Source organism: Pelophylax lessonae, assembly GCF_965119305.1.
Source record: "Pelophylax lessonae genome assembly, chromosome: 2".
NCBI classification, from domain to species: domain Eukaryota; kingdom Metazoa; phylum Chordata; class Amphibia; order Anura; family Ranidae; genus Pelophylax; species Pelophylax lessonae.
Window position 1 is genome coordinate 175452204 of NC_138769.1, and position 25125 is coordinate 175477328.

Sequence of the window (25125 nt, forward strand, 5' to 3'; positions counted from 1 at the left end):
CGTTCTCGGACACTCCATCGCAAGTGACCGGCGGCTCGGATGTCCGCCGGTCACTCGCGATCGTCCGCTGCAGAGGGAGAAAGGCAGGCGGCTGATGTAAACACAGCCGCCTGTCATTCTCCCCTGTGTAACTGCAGAGATCATACGATCCTGCTATTTAGGATCGTATGTCTCTGTGGTTACATGAAAAGCCACGCCCCTTTACAGTAAGAAGCACGCCCCCATTACTCGTTAAAAAAAAAAATGACAGAAATCTTTCCCTTAGTTAGTAATTGCAATAACTTTTGCGCAAACCAATCAAAATACGCTTATTGCGATTTTTTTTTACCAAACATATGTAGCAGAAAACAAATTGGCCAAAAATGTTAAAAAATTTTTATTTTTTATTTTTTTTTTGGGGGGGGGGAAGGATTTCATATAAAAAAAAATGTGAAAAATATTGTTATTTTTGCTAAATTGTCGCTCTTTTTTTGTTTATAGTGCATGATCAAAAAATTGCACAGGTGATCAAATACCACCAAAAGAAAGCTCTGTTTGTGGGGAAAAAAGGATGTCAATTTCATTTGGGTACAGCGTCGCACGACCGCGCAATTGTCCGTTAAAGTCACGCAGTGCCGAATCGCTAAATAGGCCCTGGTCAGGAATGTTTATTTTTTTGCTTTTAAGTGTAGATGTGAGATCTGAGGTCTTTTCTGACCCCAGATCTCACATTGAAGAGGACCTGTCCTACTTATTTATTTTACAAGGGATGTTTACATTCATTGTAATAGGAATAAAAGTGATTTAAAAAAAATTGAAAGGGACAGTGTAAAAATAAAAAATAAAAGGTAAAATAAATAAGAAAAAATATAAAATTTAAAGTGCCCCGTCCCTCCGAGCTCACGCGCAGAAGCGAACGCATATGCAAGTCGCGCCCACATATGTAAACAGTGTTCAAACCACACATTTGAGGTATCGGCGCAATCGTTAGAGTGGGAGCAACAATTCTAGCCCTAGACCTCCTCTCTAGCTCTAAACTGGTAACCTGTAGAAATGCTGAAAAGGTAGTCTATGAAGATTTTAAAGTACCAATGTTTGTCGCCATTCCACGAGTGTGTGCAATTTTGAAGCATGACATGTTAGGTATCATATGCAAATATAAAGGGTTCGCGCTTAGGATAAATGGGTGTTAATGCTCCAAAATCAATAAAAATAATTATAAAATAATTGAATAATTAAATCAATATAAGCTGCTGCAGGTAAAAAAGGGTAATACCTCTCAAACAATAAAACAACTATGTACCTGCGCTGCTTATGTCTAAACACCTCAAAATATATGTGAATATATAAAGTGCTAGTGCAAAATTATACTGAGTGCAGCCTTAAAAAAACTATATGTATATTACACAAGTACACACAATAAATGTCAGTTATAAATTCCATATATGAAAATACCACATAAAAAAAAAACTTGTGCAAATAAAAAACTTATAAATACAAATATGTATTATATACTATATAGTCCATGATAATGTTAAAGTGAAAAAAAGGTCTCTGTGCTTTATTTAAGTGCTTCGTGCTCCAATAATATTAAAAAGTGCTCGTGCTCAATCCAGGTGAAGTGGTGCTCCCCTCTCAGCTCCCCACTCACCAGAAGTTGGATGAAAAAACGCCTTATCAGTAGATAAAATGGAGTAGATCCCTCACTGGATCGCCAACAGGAACAAGGTAACGCACCACAAGCCTCTCACTCTATCTCCAGGTTATGTTCTCACGATTCATAAAAAGAAAGGGCCATCATCGTGCAGTATATAAAGCCCCGTACACACGTACCGATGGTCGGCTTACAAATGTTCCTCTTTTCTCCCCGGGATGTCGGTGTCTGCTGAAAAGTGCAAAGACAGCACAAGGACAGCACAAGAATTTTGTCCGCCGATTGCAGAAGTGATGTCATGTAATGGTTAACTTTCCCTGTGTTTTCTATTTTCTGAGCATGCCCAGCCTTGCAAATCTGCGGTCTGTCGGCCGAATTGTGTACTGACAGGCGAACAATCGTCCGTTCTGGTGTCGGCATACAAATATTTTCATGTTTGCACGAAAGACTTTTGTCCGCGGATTGTGCGCAGACATCTGTCGGAGGCACCATACTAACACGCGTACAATCGGCAGATCCTTCGTCCACCGACGTTTGTATGCCGACGATCGGTACGTGTGTACGGGCCTTAAGACTTGTTTATTCACACGCAAAACCAAATAACACTTACACTGTACAGGAAAAAATATCGCCTTGTGCAAACCCGCGGGACGCCAAACAAATGGCCGTGCGTTCCACCCGCGTAACCGGAAGCCGGAAGCCGGAAGTGGTTGCAGCCGGAAGTGATGTATTACGTATTCGGAAGCCGTCCGAATACGTAATACATCACTTCCGGCTGCAACCACTTCCGGCTTCCGGCTTCCGGTTACGCGGGTGGAACGCACGGCCATTTGTTTGGCGTCCCGCGGGTTTGCACAAGGCGATATTTTTTCCTGTACAGTGTAAGTGTTATTTGGTTTTGCGTGTGAATAAACAAGTCTTATATACTGCACGATGATGGCCCTTTCTTTTTATGAATCGTGAGAACATAACCTGGAGATAGAGTGAGAGGCTTGTGGTGCGTTACCTTGTTCCTGTTGGCGATCCAGTGAGGGATCTACTCCATTTTATCTACTGATAAGGCGTTTTTTCATCCAACTTCTGGTGAGTGGGGAGCTGAGAGGGGAGCACCACTTCACCTGGATTGAGCACGAGCACTTTTTAATATTATTGGAGCACGAAGCACTTAAATAAAGCACAGAGACCTTTTTTTCACTTTAACATTATCATGGACTATATAGTATATAATACATATTTGTATTTATAAGTTTTTTATTTGCACAAGTTTTTTTTATGTGGTATTTTCATATATGGAATTTATAACTGACATTTATTGTGTGTACTTGTGTAATATACATATAGTTTTTTTAAGGCTGCACTCAGTATAATTTTGCACTAGCACTTTATATAATCACATATATTTTGAGGTGTTTAGACATAAGCAGCGCAGGTACATAGTTGTTTTATTTTAATGTTAGGTATCATGTTACTCAGCGTAACATTATCTTTCACATTATAGAAAACAATTGGGCTAACTGTGCTGTTTTCTTATTTTTTAATTTAAAAAAGTGTTTTTTTTTTCAAAAATATTTGTAATATTGTAATACCGCTGCGCAAATACAGTGTGACAAAAGTATTGCAACAATCTCCATTTTATTCTCTAGGGTCTCTGCTAAAAAATAAATATAGTATTTGGGGGTTCTAAGTAATTTTCTAGCAAAAAAATACTGATTTTAACTTGTAAACAACAATTGTCAGAAATAGGCCTGGTCCTTAAGTGGTTACTTTGAAAAATAATTACAGTTTTTTCGACTGAGATTTGAATTACAAAAATTACATTTGCACGGATAAACTAAAGATCCTTTTCCTTATTAGCCTAAGAGGAGTGGCATACTTTTCGTTGCACCATAACCCCATATGTGACAAAAAAAAAAAAGGAAGACCCAAATGGGATTTTTTTTAAGGTTCCACTCGTAAACTTATCAATGACTTCTATTAAAAAGTCTTTCACTTCACATTTTTATATGTATAATAAAGAAAACTTACAGTATTTACAAGACTAGGTTACAAACACTTAGGCTACGTTCACATGTAGGCGTTTTGGGGGCATTTTTCTGCTCTAGGATCAGCTCTCAAAACGCCCAACAAGACAAATCCTATTCATTTCAATGGCCCCTGTTAACATCAAAAAAGTACATGAGCTTCTTTTTGGGCAGATTACAGGCGTTTTCCATTGGTCTCTAGTCAATCTAAAAACGCCTGCACAAAAAACGCCTGTAAAAACGCCTGTAAAACGCTTGCAAAAAATGCCCAAAAAAAAACGCCCATAAAAACGCCTGTAATAGCAACGCCAAGATGTGAACGTAGCCTTAGCCAGAGTATTGACTCTAGGGTCACATCAAGTTTTTCACATAGTATAAAATGACATTGTACCACAGACATGGCCCATACAATACTCCTGATTTCAGTAGACAGATGTTATAGTCATCTAATAATGCATATTTGTAAAGATCCTTGTGTTAAAGCTTTGTGACTTGAGCATCATTCTAGTATTGAAGGTTGAAGAAACCTATGTATATACCCAGTTTCTCCGGCAATGAGTTGACTGCTGAAACAATAGGCCATTGTATCTAATTCCATTATTCTACCTAAATTGAATTCCTCTAATGCACCTGTTGCCCACTCTAGAGATGTCAGATAGCAAGAGATTCAGAAAATCAGTGGGATCAAATTGTTCCATTTTTGTAACATGCCTGGTAGAAAATGTAGTAACTTATGTAATGATAATTCATTCATCTTAGCACATACAGACATTTATATAGGTTTGTCCTTGAATCTGTTTCTGATTTAAAAAAATAAAAAGAAAAAGAAAATGATGCACTGATTATTGATGCCGTGATGTTATCACTAAAAATGTGAAAAGACTTTAGCTTGTCAAGTCATAATGCACTCCAGTAATATGTACCCTACCTAGGGCATAAAGATTTGTGTAAATCACATGGAAGATCTATTGTTCCTGCAGTCAACTCATTACTGGAGATGGGATTGACTGCTTCAACCTTTGGTAAGAAAGAAGGCCGTGTGTGTTTCATAGACGCTGCTCGTTTTTTTGAATGGTTACAGTCAAATAATCTTTCTAATGCGTCATATTTGGTCAGTTTAGATGTTACAAGTTTATATAAAGATACTGCAATGCGAGGCTTTAACCACTTTCAGACTGGAGGATTTGGCTGCTCAATGACCAGGCCCTATTTTGCGATTCTGCACTGCGTGACTTTAACGGACAATTGCACGGTCCCCAAACGAAATTGACGTCCTTTTTTTCCCACAAATAGAGTTTTCTTTTGGTGGTATTTGATCACCTGTGCGATTTTTATTTTTTGCGCTATAAACAAAAAAACAGCGAAAATTCTGAAAAAACAAAAACAATATTTTTCACATTCTGCTATTCCCCCCAAAAAAATTTAAAAATCCAAATTTTTTAAAATTAAAGCCAATTTGTTTTCTGCTACATATTTTTTGTAAAAAAAAAATTGCAATAAGCGTATTTTGATTTGTTTGCGCAAAAGTTATCGCTTCTACTAACTACGGAAAAGATTTATGTAATTTTAATTGGGTTTTTTTTACCAGTAATGGCGGTGATCTGTGATTTTTAGCGGGACTGTGAGACTGCGGCAATGCAGCGGACAGATCGGACCCCTAACTGGGATTTTTGACACTTTTGGTGGGACCAGTGACATTACTACAGTAATCAGTGCTAAAAATATGCACTGTTACTGTAATAATGACACTGGCAGGGAAGGGGTTAACAAAGTGGGTGATCAAGGGGTGAAATTTAAGCCTGTTTCTGACTGTATGGGGGTTGGGCTTTTGAAATGTTCACAGAGACCTGTGATCCAATATAGAAGGATCAGAGGTGCTCTGTGATCATGCCAGAGAGAACAACGATCAGCTGTGTTTACAACAGCTGACCATCCTCCTCTCTCAGCGGGGAACAATCGCCGGTGCCCGGCGGCAATTGGAGCCACCGGCCCCGTGCATCGGAGTCCCCGCTGCAGAGTAGGGGCGGGAGCGTGCCACTGGCAGCGCGCACTCACCCCCTAGCTGCAGGCGCGCAACCAACGTATAGCAACATCGGTTCGCGCAGGAGGACCAGCCTGCCGCAGTAAATCTGCGGTGCGCGGTCCTTAAAGAGGAGTTCCACCCTAAAAATGAACTTTGCAGCATCAGTTAGAGTAAAAAAAACCTGAAAAAGAATTGGATAATTATTATTTTTTTTTTTTTTTTTGTTTTACTTACCTTGTTTTTAATAAAAATAAACTTACCTTCCTTCCTCTTCCTCCTTATGCGGCCACGGCCCCGACGTTACTTCCTCCTTTGCATTGCATCCTGGGAAATGAGCGTCATCAATCTCAGGATAAAATGGGAATGGCCGGCCGCTACTCTGATTGCCGATCACAATCTACAGCGCATGCGCGAGATTGCGATCGGCATTCTAGCCAAGAACCAGAAAGAGGGATGCAGCGGGGGACACCACAGCTTCAGATGCCCACACCGGAGATGGCCGCGCTCTGCAATCAATTTTAAAGGTAAGAATTGATCCATAACTGTAATGTACTGTAATGTGGGGTTAGTGTTAGGATAATTGGTGATAGCTTAGGAATAGGGGGGTATTTTTATGTAAAAAAAAAAATTTGTGGCCGGAACTCCGCTTTAAGTGGTAAAAGATTATCCAAACCCAAAAACAAACTTTGATAAACTGCAGCTTACCAGCCCTTAAATGTGGTGGCTGCATTTGTTTTCTTTTCTCAAGCTTTTCTCCTTTATTTTCACCTGGTGGTTCTGCCAGAAAACACACTTCTAAAGACAATGCTCACTCATTGTACTGCATGAGAACAACAAAAACAAAATAGGACCTCAGAAGCCTTCCATTCCCCTATTGTTCATACCATAGGCAGGCTTTGTTCTGTAGTCCTAGAGCAAACTAAAGCAGCCCATACATTATGCAGTTTTCTTTTCATTCAATCAGTGGGTTGAGGGTTGAATTAAAGAAAATGCCTTGATTTCCCCATCCACACTTTTGAGGTGGATTGGGGCAGTGCTGGGACAAGGTCACCTAGAGCCTAGGGGGAACATGCCAAATTGCGCCTCCCCCAAGATGTAGGAGCATTATATGTCAGCGAATATAGCCCCACCCCCCCAAAAAAAAAAAAAAAAAAATTAGCACTAATCTGCATGCTTACCCCTAAGCAAAATTTCCCCTCCTACTAAGTACAAATCTGCTCCCCCCACCCCTGCTGAAATCACCCCACCCAGCACAAATCTCTACCCCCCTAATCCTTCACCAGCTCAAATCCTCTCCCTCTCCATATGCCCGCAGCACAACCCCCCCCCCAAAAAAAAAGTACCCCTCCTAACAGTAATCCTCCCTTCCAACACAAATCCCCCAAATCGCCACTCCTAGCACACTTCCCTAAATTTGCCCTCCTTGAACAATTTTTTCCCTCCTGCCATCCCCCCCCCAAATTCCCCTTCTCAACAGAGATCCCCTCCCACAAAATCTCCATGTGGTGCCCCCCACCTCACATAATACCACAGTGCCCAGGGCAGCCATCCCTTTTGTCCATCCCTTGTCCTGGTCCTGGATGGGGGAATTCCTCCTGCCATCAGAATGTAATGATTAGTGTTCCAGGCTATAGCTAGAGGCACTGATCGTTCAGTAAAAAGCTGACAGGCTGGACGTACACAAGTCGATCGATAGATTGACTTGTGTACAACAAGACTGCCCAAACATGGATCAAGATTTGGCTGGTCCCTGTTTCTGCTCCCTACTTATCCTTTATACTGCATTATTAGGAGATCCTCTGTGTGTCACCCTCTACGTAGGTCAAATATCTTCTTGACAAAGTAAATTATTTTCAATATTTCCCACCTCTGTGCTTCAAAATTATTATAACATGATAACCTTCAAAAATATACACCCAATTAATCTGTTCAAAATACCTGTGCAATTCACCAGTACAATTAAAACAAAAACACTGCTTATACTGTAACATATCGCCCAAAACATTTGTTCTTAATAAAAACCATACCATGCAAAATACATGTGCTCTTATAAATGCAGCGCTGTGAAAATTAAAACCAAAAAAAAAACAAAATTACAAACCACTAGTTAATCAAGAATTTAAAAACATAAATATGGTTCAAGTGTCCTAATAAACTCCATTAACCATGCTTTCTTCAAAGATAAAATAGCAAGTGAAGTGATAATCCACCAAAAACAGCACTTTCCAAATGTGCTCCACCACTCCCTATGCATAAAACACTCACCCCAAGTTAATGCCCCTCATAGCATGACAAAGGCATAACCAGCTTTTTAGAGATGGATGTCAGCAGGTACACTTAATTCAATCATACATTTCTCCACCACTTCTCGGCCACAAATTTTTATGATATATGAAAAGTATTAGAATCCTACTTACAGTGTGAAAATTAAGAACAGTATACAGATATATAGACGTCTCACTCGCATCGCTTCCTGCTGTAAGGGACTTCCAGTATGGTGACTGACGCATAGATATGCACATGCGTATAGCATCACTCACAGAAATAGGCATAGGCGCATCGCTCATAGAAATCAACATATCTCGCATATGAATGCGTGCACACGTGTGCACGCACGCAGAAACTAGTCCACAGTTTCTGGCACCAAATGGGCTATTTATCACTCTCAGTGCTGACTGGTCTTCAGCTTTTTCTGTGTCCTGAGTGTATCCTGTATCTGATTTACATTGATGATCCGAATTGTTACTGACCTGATCCTGGATTCTGTTTGTACCTCTGCCCACCTGTTCCAGACCTCAGCTTCATTCCTAAACCTCCCTTCCGGCTACGCTTCTATACCTCATTGCCCACCTGCTACTGATCTCAGCTACCCCTGTGACTTCACTCCTGCTTCTTACTTGGCTTCATACTACTTCTGAGTGTCTGCTTTGGCTGTCCTTCATAACCACATTTTTAATGTGTTTCAGCCTAAAGCCTGCTGAGAGCTTCAAAAATCCACACTTCCAGAACCTGCAGTTCACGGGGAGTGCCCCTTTAGCCTTGGCTGGTCCAGCGTGGATCATATCTGCTCCTGGCCTGATGAACTGCCTGACTTCTGAAGCCTGCATCTCCTGCTGCAAGCTCTGCTAACAACACCTGCATTGCACTCGTGTTCCTCCTGTCTATTCGTTCCACCTCCAGTGGGGCCTGGGCTGGAGATACAAGAGAGGCCAAACCTTATCAATTCAGTCTTCTAGCAAGTACGTGACACTTGCCCCCACTCAGACGAACTCTGTTCTGGCTGGGTAACGTCACTTCTGGTATCTGCTTGGCCACACCCTGGTGCATTTCATCATATCCAAAGCATCCAAAAGCAGTAATAAAATCCATCTTATTTGATGCGGGTTGGTTTATATAATTTTGAATTATTGTGTGTGCACATAGAAGTGCCATCAGGACTTAGAAGCAAAGATACCAAACTCATGGAGGATTTGACAAGCTCTCTTAAAGGCACAAATGCCTAATTTCACAAGATCTGGATAGACTTTGCATGCATTCAGCAATATAAGCAACTTCTTTTAGAGTCCAATCGGTCTTCCACCTCCTAGAATGCTGATATCACGTTTAAGCCCACAACATGAAACACTTGGCTATAATTGCCACCCAGTTCTTAAAAATTCCCACCCACTGCTTTTATTCTACTGTTCACGCAAATCCACACCTATCCCAGTACCTACTATTGACCCTTCCTTTACCTTGCTTTGCATCTGTGTCCAGTGGCGGACCCAATGACTCTGCCTTCCCTATTCTCCTGCCTTTGAAATGTTCATCCTTTTCAGGTCACCCAGTCTTGCCTATTTTTGCTCACCTTCTATAATTTTGTCCCTACCATTCTCTTCCCAAACTTAAACCCTGTCCCTTCTCCCCCCTATTTGTAGGAGAAACAAAGTATCAGGCACCAAAGCAACCCACCTAAACCTATTAAAGGTGACTAATACAGGCTAAAAGATTTTATCCACTGTTATATGCAAGTTGAGATAAATAGTCTTTATATTTTATGTCCAAATCCAGGCCTTGATTGACAGAATCATCACCTGCATCTAGGATTTAACACATGAACATTGTAACATTAGAGATTCTTGTCTTGATATAATTTACCGCTCAACAAATTTATACAACATTGTAACTTTTCCTGATACTGTTTCTCTAAAATAAAGAATGCATAAAAATCTACCAAGATAGTTAGGGGAAGAAAACCTAAGGAGAAATTCATGGTGAAATACTTTGAAATACAAACATAATTCACCGTATGTTTGTAACTAACTTGAAGCAAAAAATTGTTAATTGTTAAAAAAACATACAATTGGAAATGTGCTTTCTAAACTGGTTTAGATGTTCAAAAGTGCTCCCAAAGTGCAGAGATCTAAAAAGGTGCTTACTAAGAAGGCCTTTTCTTATAATTTTTAAAATAGGGCCATATTCACAAGTGATTTAGTTGGTTTTCTTGGTAATTGTTTGCATTTAAATTACCTCTTGCATACAATGTGTCCTTTATTTATCTCTTTATTAACATATTAGTCTAAAATTATCACACTGGGACAAACACAAATTAAAATATAATGAATCCATATTCAAATAATACTGACCACAGGATATGTTGCAATTTAGATCAATATACTTTTTCCAAGAAATCTAAACTTAAAATACTTAAAAAGTCATAATGTTTATGAGTGCTACCATAAAATATAGGGTGTATCTGTAGCAAATAATCAGTAAAGCATTAACATTAGAATCATGTGATCCAAGATAGAATAATAAAACTGTAATTTTTATATTGATTAACTGTTCAAGGAATTTATTTTCCAGGGACAACATTTTATACAGGCTATGTCCTCATTTTACTGCATATAGTGATTTTTTTAGTTTACACAGATAGAGGAACAGGGTTTTTGGTAAGGAAGGGTTATTTTCTGCCTGATTTGTCCTGTCGGTGAGATTTCCCTTGATGTCCTGTTCCAGAAATGCAACAGGAAATGAGAAGAAATCTCTCTAGTGAGGGAAGTTACCATCTTAGGCAGCTGTCACCGGAACAGGTGTCCTCACAAAAAGATTTAACTTCACTCTTGTTCTGGTGACAACTGTAAAATGTTGGACTTGAAACTTTTTTTGAACTTGAAACAGATACATTGTACATTCACAGACAAGTTTCCTTAGTATGGAGAGAAACAAACTTTGAACAACTATCAGCAGAGATCCGTATATCAGAAGAGATATGCCATCATAATACTGGTAGTAGCCCCCCCCCCCCCCACACACACACTTTATCTTTGGTGTTTATTTGCACAACTGGACTCACTAGTCATTGCGGCAATAGTTATAACATCTGCGGCACTTGCTGTTGACCATCTTACTGAACGATGTGTCACCCCCCAAAAAAAATAATAAGGTGCAAACAAACTAACCAGGCATGTTTTGCTCAATTAAAGAGGTGGTACTCTAATGTTACCTCTGATCAGTGATCGATATTATTTTGAGAGGTTCCAGTCAGGTTTACATCTGGGGGCTTTGTTGATGCTTTATTTAAGCAGTAGAGGGGTACCTGGAGGACTGCCATGTTGCATACTTGAGCAGTCATCTAACCCCACTGTTTATTGGTATATACTCTCCCTGCAGTGTTTTAATACAATTTTCTCTCTTCTCCTTACACTATTATATTTAATGTTAAGGTATTACAGATATAATTGGGTCCAAAACTGGTATTTATGGAAGGGGAAATTTCCATGTGAGTCTTAAAAGGATGATTTGATATATATATATATATATATATATATATATATATATATATATATATATATATCTATAGATATATATAGATATATATATAGTAACAGCAGGAGGATTTTAAAAGAGAAATTGGAGGGTAAGGTCCCTCTGGCCACATGGAGAGACCTGGTGGCTATACGGTATTATTTAAGTGTTTTTTGAGAGCTGTGACTTAGTTATACACGTTTGTTGTAAAAAAAAAAATGTTCTCTCATCTGTCCCATGGATATGCGTTATGGATGTTGTATACCCTAAATAATGTATAATAAGATGTAATGTATTGAGATAAGACTTGCTTTAAAAATCTAATAAAAATGATTGAAAACCAAAAAAAATTAAAAAAAAAATACAATTTTCTCTGGGGTTAGCCAAAAAGTGGGGCAGATGTTATAATTATTGCTGCAATAAGTAGTGAGTCCAACTTGTGCAAATAAACACTGCAGGGAGAGGGGGGGGACTACTGTGCAAAGCGAAGAGGTACTAATCTGTGGTGCCCCAATTTTGTCATATGGGGGACTTTCGATCCACCTGCATGCAGGGCTACCACATATATATATCGTATTTTGTTTGTGATGTGGTTTTGGCTGAACCTCTAGCTCCATGATACTACGATTTTGGACAGGAGGAATTGTCACCTGTATTTCTAATCTCCTAGTCCATTTCTGGAGGGTTGAAGTGTTGGTCCCCATCCTAGCTGTATTTAAAAATAACACACACAACAATCCTACCATTCAATAAAATCTTAAAAAATGTTAGGTCATTGACCCTCCCGGTGTCTTTTTGGTGCACGGGTAAATGCACCCCCGTTTTGGGTTTAAGTATTTGTCCCATAGAAGAAGGACTGAAGGGAGCTTCCAGACTTTTTTATTAAAGCTTATGGAGAACATTCTAGTGAACTGAGTCTATTATGGTGGTTCATATGGCCATTAGAAAAGAATATAAAATGATGAAAAAAAAGCCCACTTCAGAGCAGCCTTAAAAGCAAACGAGAGAGACTGAAGGGTCAAGCTTGTGATTCTTCTCCAGGACCATATTCTATGTTGGAGCCGAACTGATGGTTACATCAGGGTAACCAGGTAAGTTGCCTTTGATAAGAGTGGAACAACTCTAATGAAAGCTCTCTTCTAAATGACATTTAGTTTGCTAAAGCCCCGTGTATCATAAATAATTGTCAATTTTGTTTAAAATAGTTTTGCCTTTTTTTTCTGTTTACAGGCACTTTACAATATATCTTTATACACTCCAACAAATCCTGCATGGCATTTCTTAGGGCAGATAACCTAATGGTGACAACAGAGAACTATGTCTGCATAATGTGTTTTGAAACAGCCACTATTGGCACTTTTCCACTGCAAGTACCGGCTAGTACCGGCTCGGCTCTACTCGGCCCTGCTTGGCCCGGTTTGCTTTTCCACTGCGGTACCGCATGGTATAGTGTCGGAATGGTTCGATACGGTACGGTATAGGTTTGCTTTTCCACTAAAGTAGTACTAAAGTTAAGTGGGTGGGATAACAACGGGGTGGGTGTGATTCTCTGACCAATCAGTGGCTAGTAGTGACTGCATGCAAAGGATTGTGGGATATGGTACCAGTTTGGTACCTGTTGGAACCACAATCGAGTAGGTACTGTTTTTTCAGAGCCGTACCGTACCGTTCGGTTCCATGCAGTGGAAAAGCAAACCTATACCGTACCGTACCGAACCGTTCCGACCCTATACCATGCGGTACCGCAGTGGAAAAGCACAAAAGCGTGCCGAACCGGTACGGTTCCATGCAGTGGAAAAGCGCCATATGATAGGGTGACAATTCCGGAGTCCAGTTGTGAGACAGGGACAGAGCATTGTTACTCTATGACAGGAATATATATGAATAAAAGACTTCATGGCAGGATTACCAGGTATTATTTTAGCGAAAGCTGCAAATTGAAAAGGATTAAAAGTGACTTTTTAAATCACATTAATATGTTAAAGTATAACTAAAGGCAAAACTTTTTTTTCAGTTTTGGATAGAGTGCAGAGGGGTTAGAAAACTTGGCAGGTTTTATTGCTGTCTGTGCCCCTGTTTGGAAGATTCACCCTCTCTATATTTCCTGTTTTCTATTTTACTTGAAAGTGAAAGTAAAAGAAAATCCCAAATTTTGGGTTTTCCCCATAAAAGTAATATAGGGGAAATCTTCCAATGGGCACACTAGTTCTGATGACCTGGGGCCCTGTAACAGTAAAAGTGGTTAAACACCCCAGCCTCAATAATTATCTTCATGAAGAAAAACGACTTCAAGTACTACTACCTCTACTACTACTACAACTATTAATAATAATAACATAGGTAGGATGTATGAAAAAAAAAGTCTAAAGGCCAGACGTATTCTGTTTTTGATGGGGTATCCCATAGCATCATATTCATGCAGAATATAAAGACCCTTTGAAATATCAGAAATAGAAACAGAATTTTAGTTGGCACTAGTGATTCTTTAGATATGGTTCTCTTTTATCTTCAGTTGTGTTTTGAAGTAAGATTCCACACATCTCCATAAATGCTACCTTTGGACTTTTTTTAGCTGAGGGTCACTGCTGTGTAGAAAAGCACCGTCTAACCAGAAAAGTAAAAGAATGCTAACAAATCCTTTGTGTTATTTTTTCATTTAATTGGTCCCTAGAGGCCTGCACATTTAAGGACAGGAAAAATCTCAGTAGAATAAATCACAGTGATATTGGTATGTGAAACTGGAAATTCTTTTCAAGGAACTTTCCTAAATGCAGAAGGATATACTAAAATACTAACCAAGCATTAATTGTTCAAAAGTAAATCATTACAATTCCAAGAACCAATAGGTTCTGTAGGCCAAAAGTTTATTTTGGGAATAGGTTGATAAAATAATTATCTGTTCTTCAGTTATCTATCTCTTTAATTTGCTTAGGCTGGCCATACGTGGATTCGTTGTTTTGATCAGCCAGCAAGCTGATCGAAAAATGTGAATGGATTCCCCATCCATATAAGCGAAGGGGATGGAGGAATCTGCCCCATTGTGTTATTGTACTGTGACGGTAGGGGCTCCTCTGTCAGAATACACTGATGAGCACTAGAGGAGATTGACTGCAGCGCTGATCGAAGGAATATCTTCCAACAAACCAGTTCAAGAGAAGTCAATCATTGGATCGACTTATCTGGAACAGCTAGAGATAGATCCAAATTGAGGCAAGTCTCTACTGAACAGATCAAATTTGATTCATCTATGGCCAGGTTTAGGCTAGGTGCAAGCAGGCAATTTTTGCTATAGGGCCAGTGATGTCCCCAATTGTAATTACTAGTAATTCCTGCACATGCAGTTACATATAGTAGCAATTGATCACACTGCTACTATTTGCAATTATTCACTATTACTTGCTACACTGTTGTTCCCTATATTTATCAATTACTAACAATTAATCGTGTGGCAATCATGGGCATTGATTTCTTTAATACATACTCCCCAGCCTTATAGTGAAAAGGTGCAATTAGAGTTGTTGTAGTAGATTACCTCAAAGGCTAAGCCCCCATTGACACCAAAGTGCTTATCTGCTCGTTTCACTTATGCCTGATGCACTCCCTACGCATAACATGCAGAATTCTGTTTTCTCTAATTATCCCTGTTAACATTTGTATGCTCCGTCACCCTACACTCCATGCCCTACGCTCAAAAAAGTATATACGTTTTTTTTTGGTAGCATAATCAGATGCTTTTGCCTCATTGATTTTAATTGATGTGCCTGTAAACACGCGACATGTGCATTTTAGTGTGGTTTTCCACTCATAGTTACACCTAAAAAATCCTCTCCTCCTCTATAACTGCTCTCCTCCCTTTGCCCAGCTCTGAAAAACAATTGCTTAGAGCTTGATACACCTGAAAAAACACCTTACACATAGCTTGTAAGGCCCCATTCTCACAGGCTGTCTCTCAAGTGTTTTTCCCGCATAAGATGCATCTGCATGCGGGCAGTCCCTTTGATGTCAATTGGGATGCAGAGCCTGCACGGACACACTTTTCCCAATTTGACGTCTGTTTAGGTTTGGGTTGTTGCAGGTACAGGTCCCGGAGTGCACACTTTCTGCGTTTGGGGACCAGCACCCACACAGATGTCAAATTGGGAACAGAGACTGTGTCTGTGTAGCCATTGTGTCCCAACTACCATGAATGGGACAACTTCACAGGTATGCCCAGAACACCTGTTTATCTCATTCAGGCAAAACATGGCACTCACAAGGGTGTATGCTTAAGAATTATTGTATGAAAAAGGCACAAAAAGGCTTCAAAATTACTATTGCTCAGGTGGGAATGTACGTCAAGACAATTAACTTCAACATTTTTTAAAGGAGGCACACTGTGGGAAAGACAAGGACTTTTTCTAGTTGTTCCATTTAAGAGAAAGCTGAGAATGCATAATAATGTCATTGGGCCAGGATTGATTTGTTCATATCATCTTTTCATAGTAGTATACAAATAAATTCTCTCATTTCTGTTAATTGTTTAGTTGATATGTAGTTGATCCTTAGAGCAGAACATCACCTAAGGCTCGATTCACATCTATGCATGCTGCTTTTGAGCATTTCTGCTGTGCTTATCGCGGGTTTTACAGTGATTTGCATTTTGTGGTTTTTTTTTGCTTTCCTTTGACTGTATATAGCCTATTGCTAAACTGATGAACGCTTCACTATCCGGTCTTCCTCCTCCACCGCCACCACTGCCGTCGCCGACCTGCTGAAAATAGAAAAATAAATCATCCTCTGACTGGCTCCAACTTTCTGTTTGCTCTGATGTTTGACATTGCTTATATAACTATGGGGCATAGCCATCAGTTGATGTAATTCAGAGACCCCACTCCCTTGTGACACATCATGGCGGTGATGTCGCTTTTTTTTTATTGTCGGCGGCAGTAGTGGCGACGGCAGAGGAAGAAGACCAGCGGAGGAAGAAGACTGGAGGATGAAGAAGACTGGAGGATGAAGAAGACTGGAGGATGAAGTAGACTGGAGGATGAAGAATACCGGAGGATGAAGCAGACCTGAGAATGAAGTAGACCGAAGGAAGAAGACATTTTTAAAAAAAGGAATTGTCAAAAATGGCCTCTTGTTTTTTGTCACACTACACTACTTTTTTATGGGTGAATGGGTAGGGGTACAATGTACTCCCTATTCATTCACATAGGGGGGGGCAGGATCTGGGGTTCACCTTGTAAAAAGGGACTTCCCGATTCCAATAAGTCCACTGCCTTTAGACCATCACAACCATCGCCCAGGGTTGTGGGGATGAGTCCCTTGTCCCCATTAACATGAGGAGAAGGTGCTTTCGGGTGGAAGGGCAGAACCCATGTTTAGGACATGTGGCCTGGTATGGTTCGGTGGGACGCACACTCAGCCCCCCTTTCCTGGCCTGCTGGGCTGCATGCTCGGGTAAGGGTCGGGTATCAATTTAGGGGGGACCGCACACCCTTTTTCTTAAGCCAGCAAATCTTTTTTTACATTCAGCTGTCAGCTGATGACTCATCAGTTGTTAAGGATGCAGTGGCCGGCTTCTTCCCAGCCCTCTCCTTAGCAAGCGGCTATGTAAAGTTAATGAAAAGCAAAAAAAAACCCACAAAAAACGTGAATTGCTGCAAAATTGCAGTAAAAAACAGTGCTCGCCCACGCTGCAGGAAAAAAGTCCCTGACCCTTTCCAAAAATGCAGAGGCACACAAATGTTCTGCTCATCCTTCTCTTCCCCACTATTTTTTTTTGGGAGCAGGTACCTAGTTTTTAAATGTACCTACTAATGGCCAGATTGCCCAGGCGATTAAAGCCCCTGCTCCCCAACCCCCCCCCCCCCCTCACACTTGCCTGCAACCTCCTGGGATATGTCACCAGCATCACACACACAAGTATCACACAGTGGGGAGCTGGCTCTGAAGCCACAGGAAGTCACAGCTAGCTTTCAGCAGTCAACATCATGGGCCCATGGACCAGGGGCAAAACTAGGGGAGGCAGGGGGGGGGGCGTGTGCCCCAGAAGCCAGATTGAGAAGGATGCTGCTGGCAACTATAGACAGTGGGGTACAATCCGCACCAAGTGCAGACTCAGTGAGGGTGACATTTTTTGTGCCCCACACAGCACCCCCCAGTGAATATGCACAAAATGCTTCAGTGACAGATGTTCCAGTGTGCTCTTCTTAAAACCTGCTGCCAATCTAACAACGGGACTTTGCTTTACTAACCCCGCCTACATGATGTCAAGTATCACAGTGTGTAGTAGTCTGGTATAGTGTACGCTGAAGGTGGCTGCTTAGAGATAAGGGGACCCAAGATCCTGGCTCTGCATACTTCATATGGCCTTATTAAGACTTGCGATTGGTGGGTGGCAAAAATGTGTGGTTGAGACGTGTTTTTGCCGCCTGCCAACCGCCCCTCTTAAGCTGCAATAGGTGGCAGAGGGGGATGTTTACATGCCATGGCCGCGATGCTTTGTGACTATAACTGAATTGACCTGACATGTAGCGATAGGCTGGTGGCAAGCCTTCCAATTGCTACACATGCAAGTCAATAGTTGCAGTGCGATTGTCACCAAAAATGGGGTTAAAACGGGTAGTGGGAATGTGTCACATCACTTCCTTACCACCTGTCAGTAGCCTCTGGAGTGTGAGGGGAGTCTTTACTGAACAGGTAAGTAGGCAGGGAGCTGTGTGGAAATATGGGCTTGGGGTGGGTAATTTTGGTTGTGGCCTGTGCATTACACACTCTGACCCCTAAACTATAGACACATAGGGTTCATTAAGAAGGGCACTGAGACAGGTCCTGTGCATTAAGCCATATTTTTCTGCATCTGCATCCACCTCAGATCCCATAGAAGTGCATGCAGCAGCTGCCCAGACACATTTGCATATCATAATTTGACATATAGGCAGGAGGGAGTGCTCGTATCTGAACACGCAACATCCGCGTTCAGATCTGCGCACCGACTTCTATGGGCTGCCTGCACACAGCTCCAAGGGGGATGTAAACATAGCATAATGTGACTCCGCACAGAGGACCTGTTTCGGCGTCCATCTGAATGAGCTCTTAGAATTTATCTAAACTTCATCAGAATGTGGAGCAACAGTGCCTGGTAACCAATCAGCTCATATCTTTCATTTTGAAAGCTTAACTGAACATGCTGAAGATATAAGCTGATTGGTTGCTATGAAACAGCTGTTCTAGCTTCTGTGTGCTCCAGTTTTGATAAATTCCCCTCATTGTGTTTTACATGTCATACTCCTGACCACTGCATTCAAAGCACATTACATTCTTTGTTAAGGCAAGCTGTATGTAGAAAAGCATATGTAATAAACAGTTTTATTTTATTCATCTGTTCCCTGGCCACAGGTACTAGCAAGGATGGAAATAATTAAACTATCTGAATGCATTTATCATACACTTTATGGTACACTGCATGTATTTATTAAAAATTGGTTTAGAGGGATATGCCTTTGTCTTAAACACCCCAACATATTATTGCCTTCATCCCACTATATTATTATTTATTCATCTGAACAACTCCTGTACAGCTACATTACCCTATACAGTATATATATTCTTTACAAGACATTTAGGTTCATTAATTGTTTTTCATGTTAATTACACATTGGCCTATAATGTGTTTTGCTCTTATTCAAAACTAAATGGCTCCGGCCATTTTTTAATATGTGCCTTGAAACGTCACTGTACATGTTTTTATATGATTGTACCCAATTTTGACCTTCTAAAATAGTTTGTAAACTAATAAAATTTGTGTGCTGAGGCTTGTACATGCCTGTTACATGTTCGCTTGTGGCACATGCATTAAAGCATACGCCTCCTTAGGCACTGTTTTTTGATGCGTACTAGCTCATTATGCCTTTGTCCTACACGTTTTTTATTTTTCCCCTAGGGTTTACAACCTCTTTAAGTGCTGAAAGGTTCACATAAGTGGCCTTAAAGCGGACATTCACTGTTTTTCTGACAGGTACCTACTCTCATTTCTGTATCCTTTACCTAGGCAAAAATGATGTCAACTTGGCCTGCCTCCCACCCGTGGGCAAAGGCTGAAAGTATTGCGCAATCGCACACATGCAGAGTGGGGACAAAGGTGTCTGCAGGTAGGGGCAAATGCCCCCCCTGGAATCTCAACTTCCCCTTTAAAGTGGCTGTTAAGCCACGTTGTACCATCCTGTCTGGTTTGTTTAATAATCATGTGTGCTCCTGTGTCTGTGTTTTAAAAAAATAAGCCGTTCTTTACCAATTTTTATAGCGCCGAACGCCGCTCATGTTGCCCAACGGCTCTCTCTCTACCTGTCGCGGGCAGGGCCGAGTATTCCTTGCTGACGTCAGTCGGGAGGGGAGAAGGAGGGGAACGGGAGAGGAGGAGAGAGGCGGCAGGTCACGTGAGCGGCGATTGGCGCTCTGAAAACTTTTTATAAAACACAGACACATGGGCACACAGGATTATTAAACAGACTGTAGACAGGATATGAAACTTTAAACGAAACTACATTACCAGGAGGGGAGGGGGCGGGCACTGACACCGGAGCAGACAGTCAGGGAAGGAGAGGGAGAAAGGACAGAGGAGGACAGGAGAGCTGTAGATGATGGAGACACGTAAACTGACCACGGTGCCAGGGCTCAGCAGCCATGGTATACCGTGGTCAGTTTACAGAGGGGAGGACATAGCCAGGCAGGATCAGCCAGGTATTTTAGGTGAAATAAGGGGCCAAATTACACAGCACAAGCACTGTGCTTTATAACATGCTTTAAGGGAACAGGATCCGTTTTTCTTTTTAGGTTAACAAATGCTTTAAAAATAAATGCTGTCGTTTGCCCTTTAAAAAGAAATACTCAAAATAAGTATAATAACTAAGTCCCTCCCCTTCATGACATTGTTGAAAAGGGGCGGAGCATGGGTGACCTTAAAATTGTGCCCCCCCCCCTGAAAAAAGTTCTGCGGACGCCCATGAGTGGGGAGCTGGCTTTGAGACATCAGGAAGTCGCAGTCGGCTTCCATATCCAAGGTGAGGATCCAAAGCCCAGCAAAGGATCTACTCCAGTGTAGACAGATACTGGGCTGGTAAGTGGCTGTTCATTTTTTAAAACAAGACTGAAGTTTCACTTTAAATTTGGCATTTCACATGAATCAATATGATATATATTGTTATTACCAATTCACCTTATTATTTTGAATATACAATGATGTCTTGCTTGCCATGAATACTGCATCTAAAGCTCCCTCATGTGACCTAAAGCCCGTTCAACCCAGATCCAATGGTCTATTGCTACAACAAACACTAAGAGTGTTTCACATCCTTTAAAAAGGAAATAAACTCTACTTTTTTTACTTGTACCTACAATTAAGCCTATAAGTAAGCCTATATAAGGCTTACCTGTAGGTACTGTGCATATCTTCTAAACTTGCACAGTTTAGGAGATATTCAGAGTGCATACAGCCGATGACACCATCGGCGCATGCACTCTGAAGGTCCGGCGACCTTCAGAGCCCGCACGCATGCGCAGGATTAACGTCATCGCGGCTCCAGCCATTCACAGCACCGGAACCTGCGAAGCCGGTAGAAACACCGGGGAAGATATTAGCCATCTCTGCGGTGTGCGGGCGTCGCTGAGACAGCTTTGTTCTAAGGTAAGTTTTTTTAATGAGCTAGTATGTGATGCATACTAGCTCATTATGCCTTTGTCCTGTTTTGTTTTTTTTTTTTTGCTTTTTCCCCCAGGGTTTACAACCTCTTTAAGTGCTGAAAGTTCATTTTCGTTTTTAATAGTAAGATCCTGTTTTGCAACAGAATGAATCATTTTTACAGGCTGCAATGAAATACAAAGAGAAGGTAACGTCATTAACAACAATGTTTCTATGTGGGTGAGATCTGTTCAGATGCTCAGGTGTGATGGTCAGGTGTCCACAAACTTTTGGCCCTATAAGTACTTTTCTAGGCTACCTATCCTGCCATCTGAATACATTAACACCATAGGATACCTGGTGACATCCTATGCCCCAATTTATTCTCCATGAACGCAACCAACACAGTTTTCAGTTTATTAAAACATAATGATGGGTTCATTGCTTTCACCATTAAAAAAAAAAAAAATATTAAAAAGCCTACATTTACTTGTTAAGAGCAATTGTTGACTGGAGTGTACATTGTTTCCCACCATACTTATTTTAAGGACCGTTTGCAAGAGTCAGGAAAAATTAATGTTCCAGTGTGTATTTTTTTACCATATTACCATATCTAGTAAATTATTATTTGTTATTAACCCCCCCCCCCCCCAAATATTTAATTATGATATAATTTAATAAAATCTGGAGGCAGTTAATGGCAAAGTTCAATAAAACTTTAAAGCAGATACTTTCAGGTGTGCAATCTTTATAATGGAAATCAGCTCAGCGACTATATCAGTATATTATGGTGGAGCATTTTAGCTTTTGGTCCACATGAGCATCCTCTGGTAAATGTAATGGGCAGCGTGACATTTTGTAAAGGTTACTGCCACCTTTTCATATGCTAAATATTTCGGCGAGTTCTGCTGGGGTTTATAAATCAATGATTTTTGCATGATGACTAAGAACTGTGCCAAAGGGGCCTGAAGGCATCTATCCTCAAATAACATTATAGTGTGCAAGTGATGGTGGCCTGAACTGATGTCCGAAAGGATTATAGCACTCTATATTCATTATACTGCATTGATCCACTTTCATGTGCTGTAAAACAGACTTAATTGTTATTTAGATTGTGTAAAAAATTCTGTCAAACCACTAGTAGTAGGTTGGTAAGGGTTTGATGTTATATGCCTAATTCCACTGGGCATTATGAATAAACTAACATTTTTTCAAAGCACCAAATTAGTACATGTTGCCATGGAGTAGATGGCTATTCTCAAAGGTGAGCTCGAGTTGTGGGAGCATAGGCTTCAGCTTCTTCAGCTTCTCATCAGTTACTGGTCACTGGTTACTAGCTTAATATGACCTTTTCCTACATACCTTCCAACTTTCTAAAGGTGACCAAGGGAGATACATTTTAGTACAAACTATGCAGATTCACCCCTGATGCTCCCCCAGTTTCGCAGACCCTGAAGTATCAATATAAACAAAATATTGGGTGATCCCAGAAGTACAAACAAATGGCAACTACCCCAATCTATAACTGGCCTTAACAGCAAGGAGCACATGAATGGCCGATGTATTTCATACAACAACAAAGAAAAATTCCCAGCTCAACTCACCAGCCAGCCTGCAACAAACCAAATTGTCCTGCCTAACAGTTCACAATAAAAACCAAGATCACAGAAGGGATTTTTACTCCACCTTTCTATTATAATTTCAAAATAAGAAATGCAGTAATTAACAGGTTGGATAAAAGATTTAGTGTAGTCAGGGCCTTCTTTAACCACTTCCTTACCGAGTCATGTAAAATGACGTCGGCAAGGTGGTTGTCTAGATCCGGGCCGCCGTCATATGACGTCGGCCCGTTCTAGCTGCTACTGCGCGCCCCCGGCGGCGCGCAGCGGCGCGATCAGGGATGAGGCTCGTCCCTCGGACATAGCCCATCACTGATCAAGGTAAACAGCCAATAGAAATTGGCTGTTTACCACGTGATCGGCTGTGTCAATCACAGCCGATCACATGAGCGGCTCCAGCACGAGCCGCTCGTTCTCTCTGCAATGCGCGCCCCCGGGGGCGCGCAGAGCAGCGATCGGGGACGAGGCTCGTCCCTCGGACAGAGTCGATCCCCGATCTAGGTAAAGAGCCAATGAAATTGGCTCTTTACCACGTGACCGGCTGTGTCCAATCACAGCCGGTCACAAATGTCAACAGAGAACACGGTAACTAGCTGTCACCGTGTTCTCCTCCTCACACACTGATCCTGTGTGAGGAGGAGATTGTGGTAACAGCTAGTTACCAACTACAGTGCACCCCAACCACACTGATTGCCCCCCCCCCAATAAAGAGCACCTGTCACTAGCCCATCAAAGTACCCGAGTACCTGTCATCAGGTACTCAGATGACAGGTACTCGGGTACTCTGATGGGCTGGTGACAGGTATTCGGGTACTCTGATGACAGGTACTCGGGTACTCTGATGACGGATACTCTGATGACAGGTACTCGGGTACTCTGACGGGTACTCGGGTACTCTGATGACGGGTACTCGGGTACTCTGATGACGGGTACTCGGGTACTCTGATGACAGGTACTCGGGTACTCTGATGACGGGTACTCGGGTACTCTGATGACAGGTACTCGGGTACTCTGATGACAGGTACTCGGGTACTCTGATGACAGGTACTCGAGTACTCTGATGACGGGTACTCGGGTACTCTGATGACGGGTACTCGGGTACTCTGACAGGTACTCGGGTACTCTGATGACAGGTACTCGGGTACTCTGATGACGGGTACTCGGGTACTCTGATGACAGGTACTCGGGTACTCTGATGACGGGTACTCGGGTACTCTGATGACGGGTACTCGGGTACTCTGATGACAGGTACTCGGGTACTTTGAGTACCTGTCAACGGAGTACCCGTCATCAGAGTACCTGAGTACCTGTCACCTACCCATCAGAGTACCCGAGTACCTTCCACCTGCTCATCAGAGTACCTGACGCCTGAAGTACCCAAGTACTTGCCGCCTGCTCATCAGTACCCATCACTACTCATCAGTACTCATCAGTACCTATCACGTATCAGTACTGATCATCAGTACCCATCAGTACAGTATCACCTATCACCTATCAGTCAGTGAGTACTACTCATCAGTACCTATCACCTGCCTGTCACCTGCCCATCAGAGTACCCGAGTACCTGTCACCTGCTCATCAGTACCAGAGTACCTGTCACCTGCCCAACAAAGTACCCGAGTACCTGTCACCCTTCATACAGCCACCATGTCCAAGTCCAAAAAGGTTTATATACGTCGTCCGTTTAAACCTAAATACCGGTGTTATGGTAGCAGATAGCTGCCATAACCCTGGTATTTTTTTAAACGGTGGACGGTTGGCTTTCCGATAAGGGTGGTCCCAGCGGCGGATTCGCCGTGGGATCACCCTTCCGGGATGGCGGAAGAGGCGCCCCCCCCCCCCCTCCCGACGCGTTCCGGTCCTTTTCCCCGCTTACCGGACCCGCCGGCAGCGGGGAAAACGATCCGGTCCCGAATCCTCACAGACAGGATGTCGAGTGAGGGCAAGCTTGCCCTCACTTGACTCTATGGTCTTGGAGGACCGGAGCTACGGAAAATGTTGTTGCCTAGCAACCAGTTTAAAGGTCCTTTTTTTTTTTTTCATTTTATATTATAATTATTATTTTTTTTTTTTTTTTCTATCTTTTAGTGTACTTGTGAGATCTGAGGACTTTTTGACCCCAGATCTCACAAAAAAGAGGTCCTGTCGTGCCTATTTCTATTACGAGGAATATTTACATTTCTTTTAATAGAAATAAAAATGATCAATTTTTTTTTTTTTTTTTTTAAACGGTGTAAAAATAAAAAATAATAAATAAAATAAATAGTAAAAAAAAAAAAAAAAAAAAATTAAAGCGCCCTGTCCCCGTTAGCTCGCGCGCAGAAGCGAATGCATACAGAAACCCCGCCCACATATGTAAACGGTGTTCAAACCACACATGT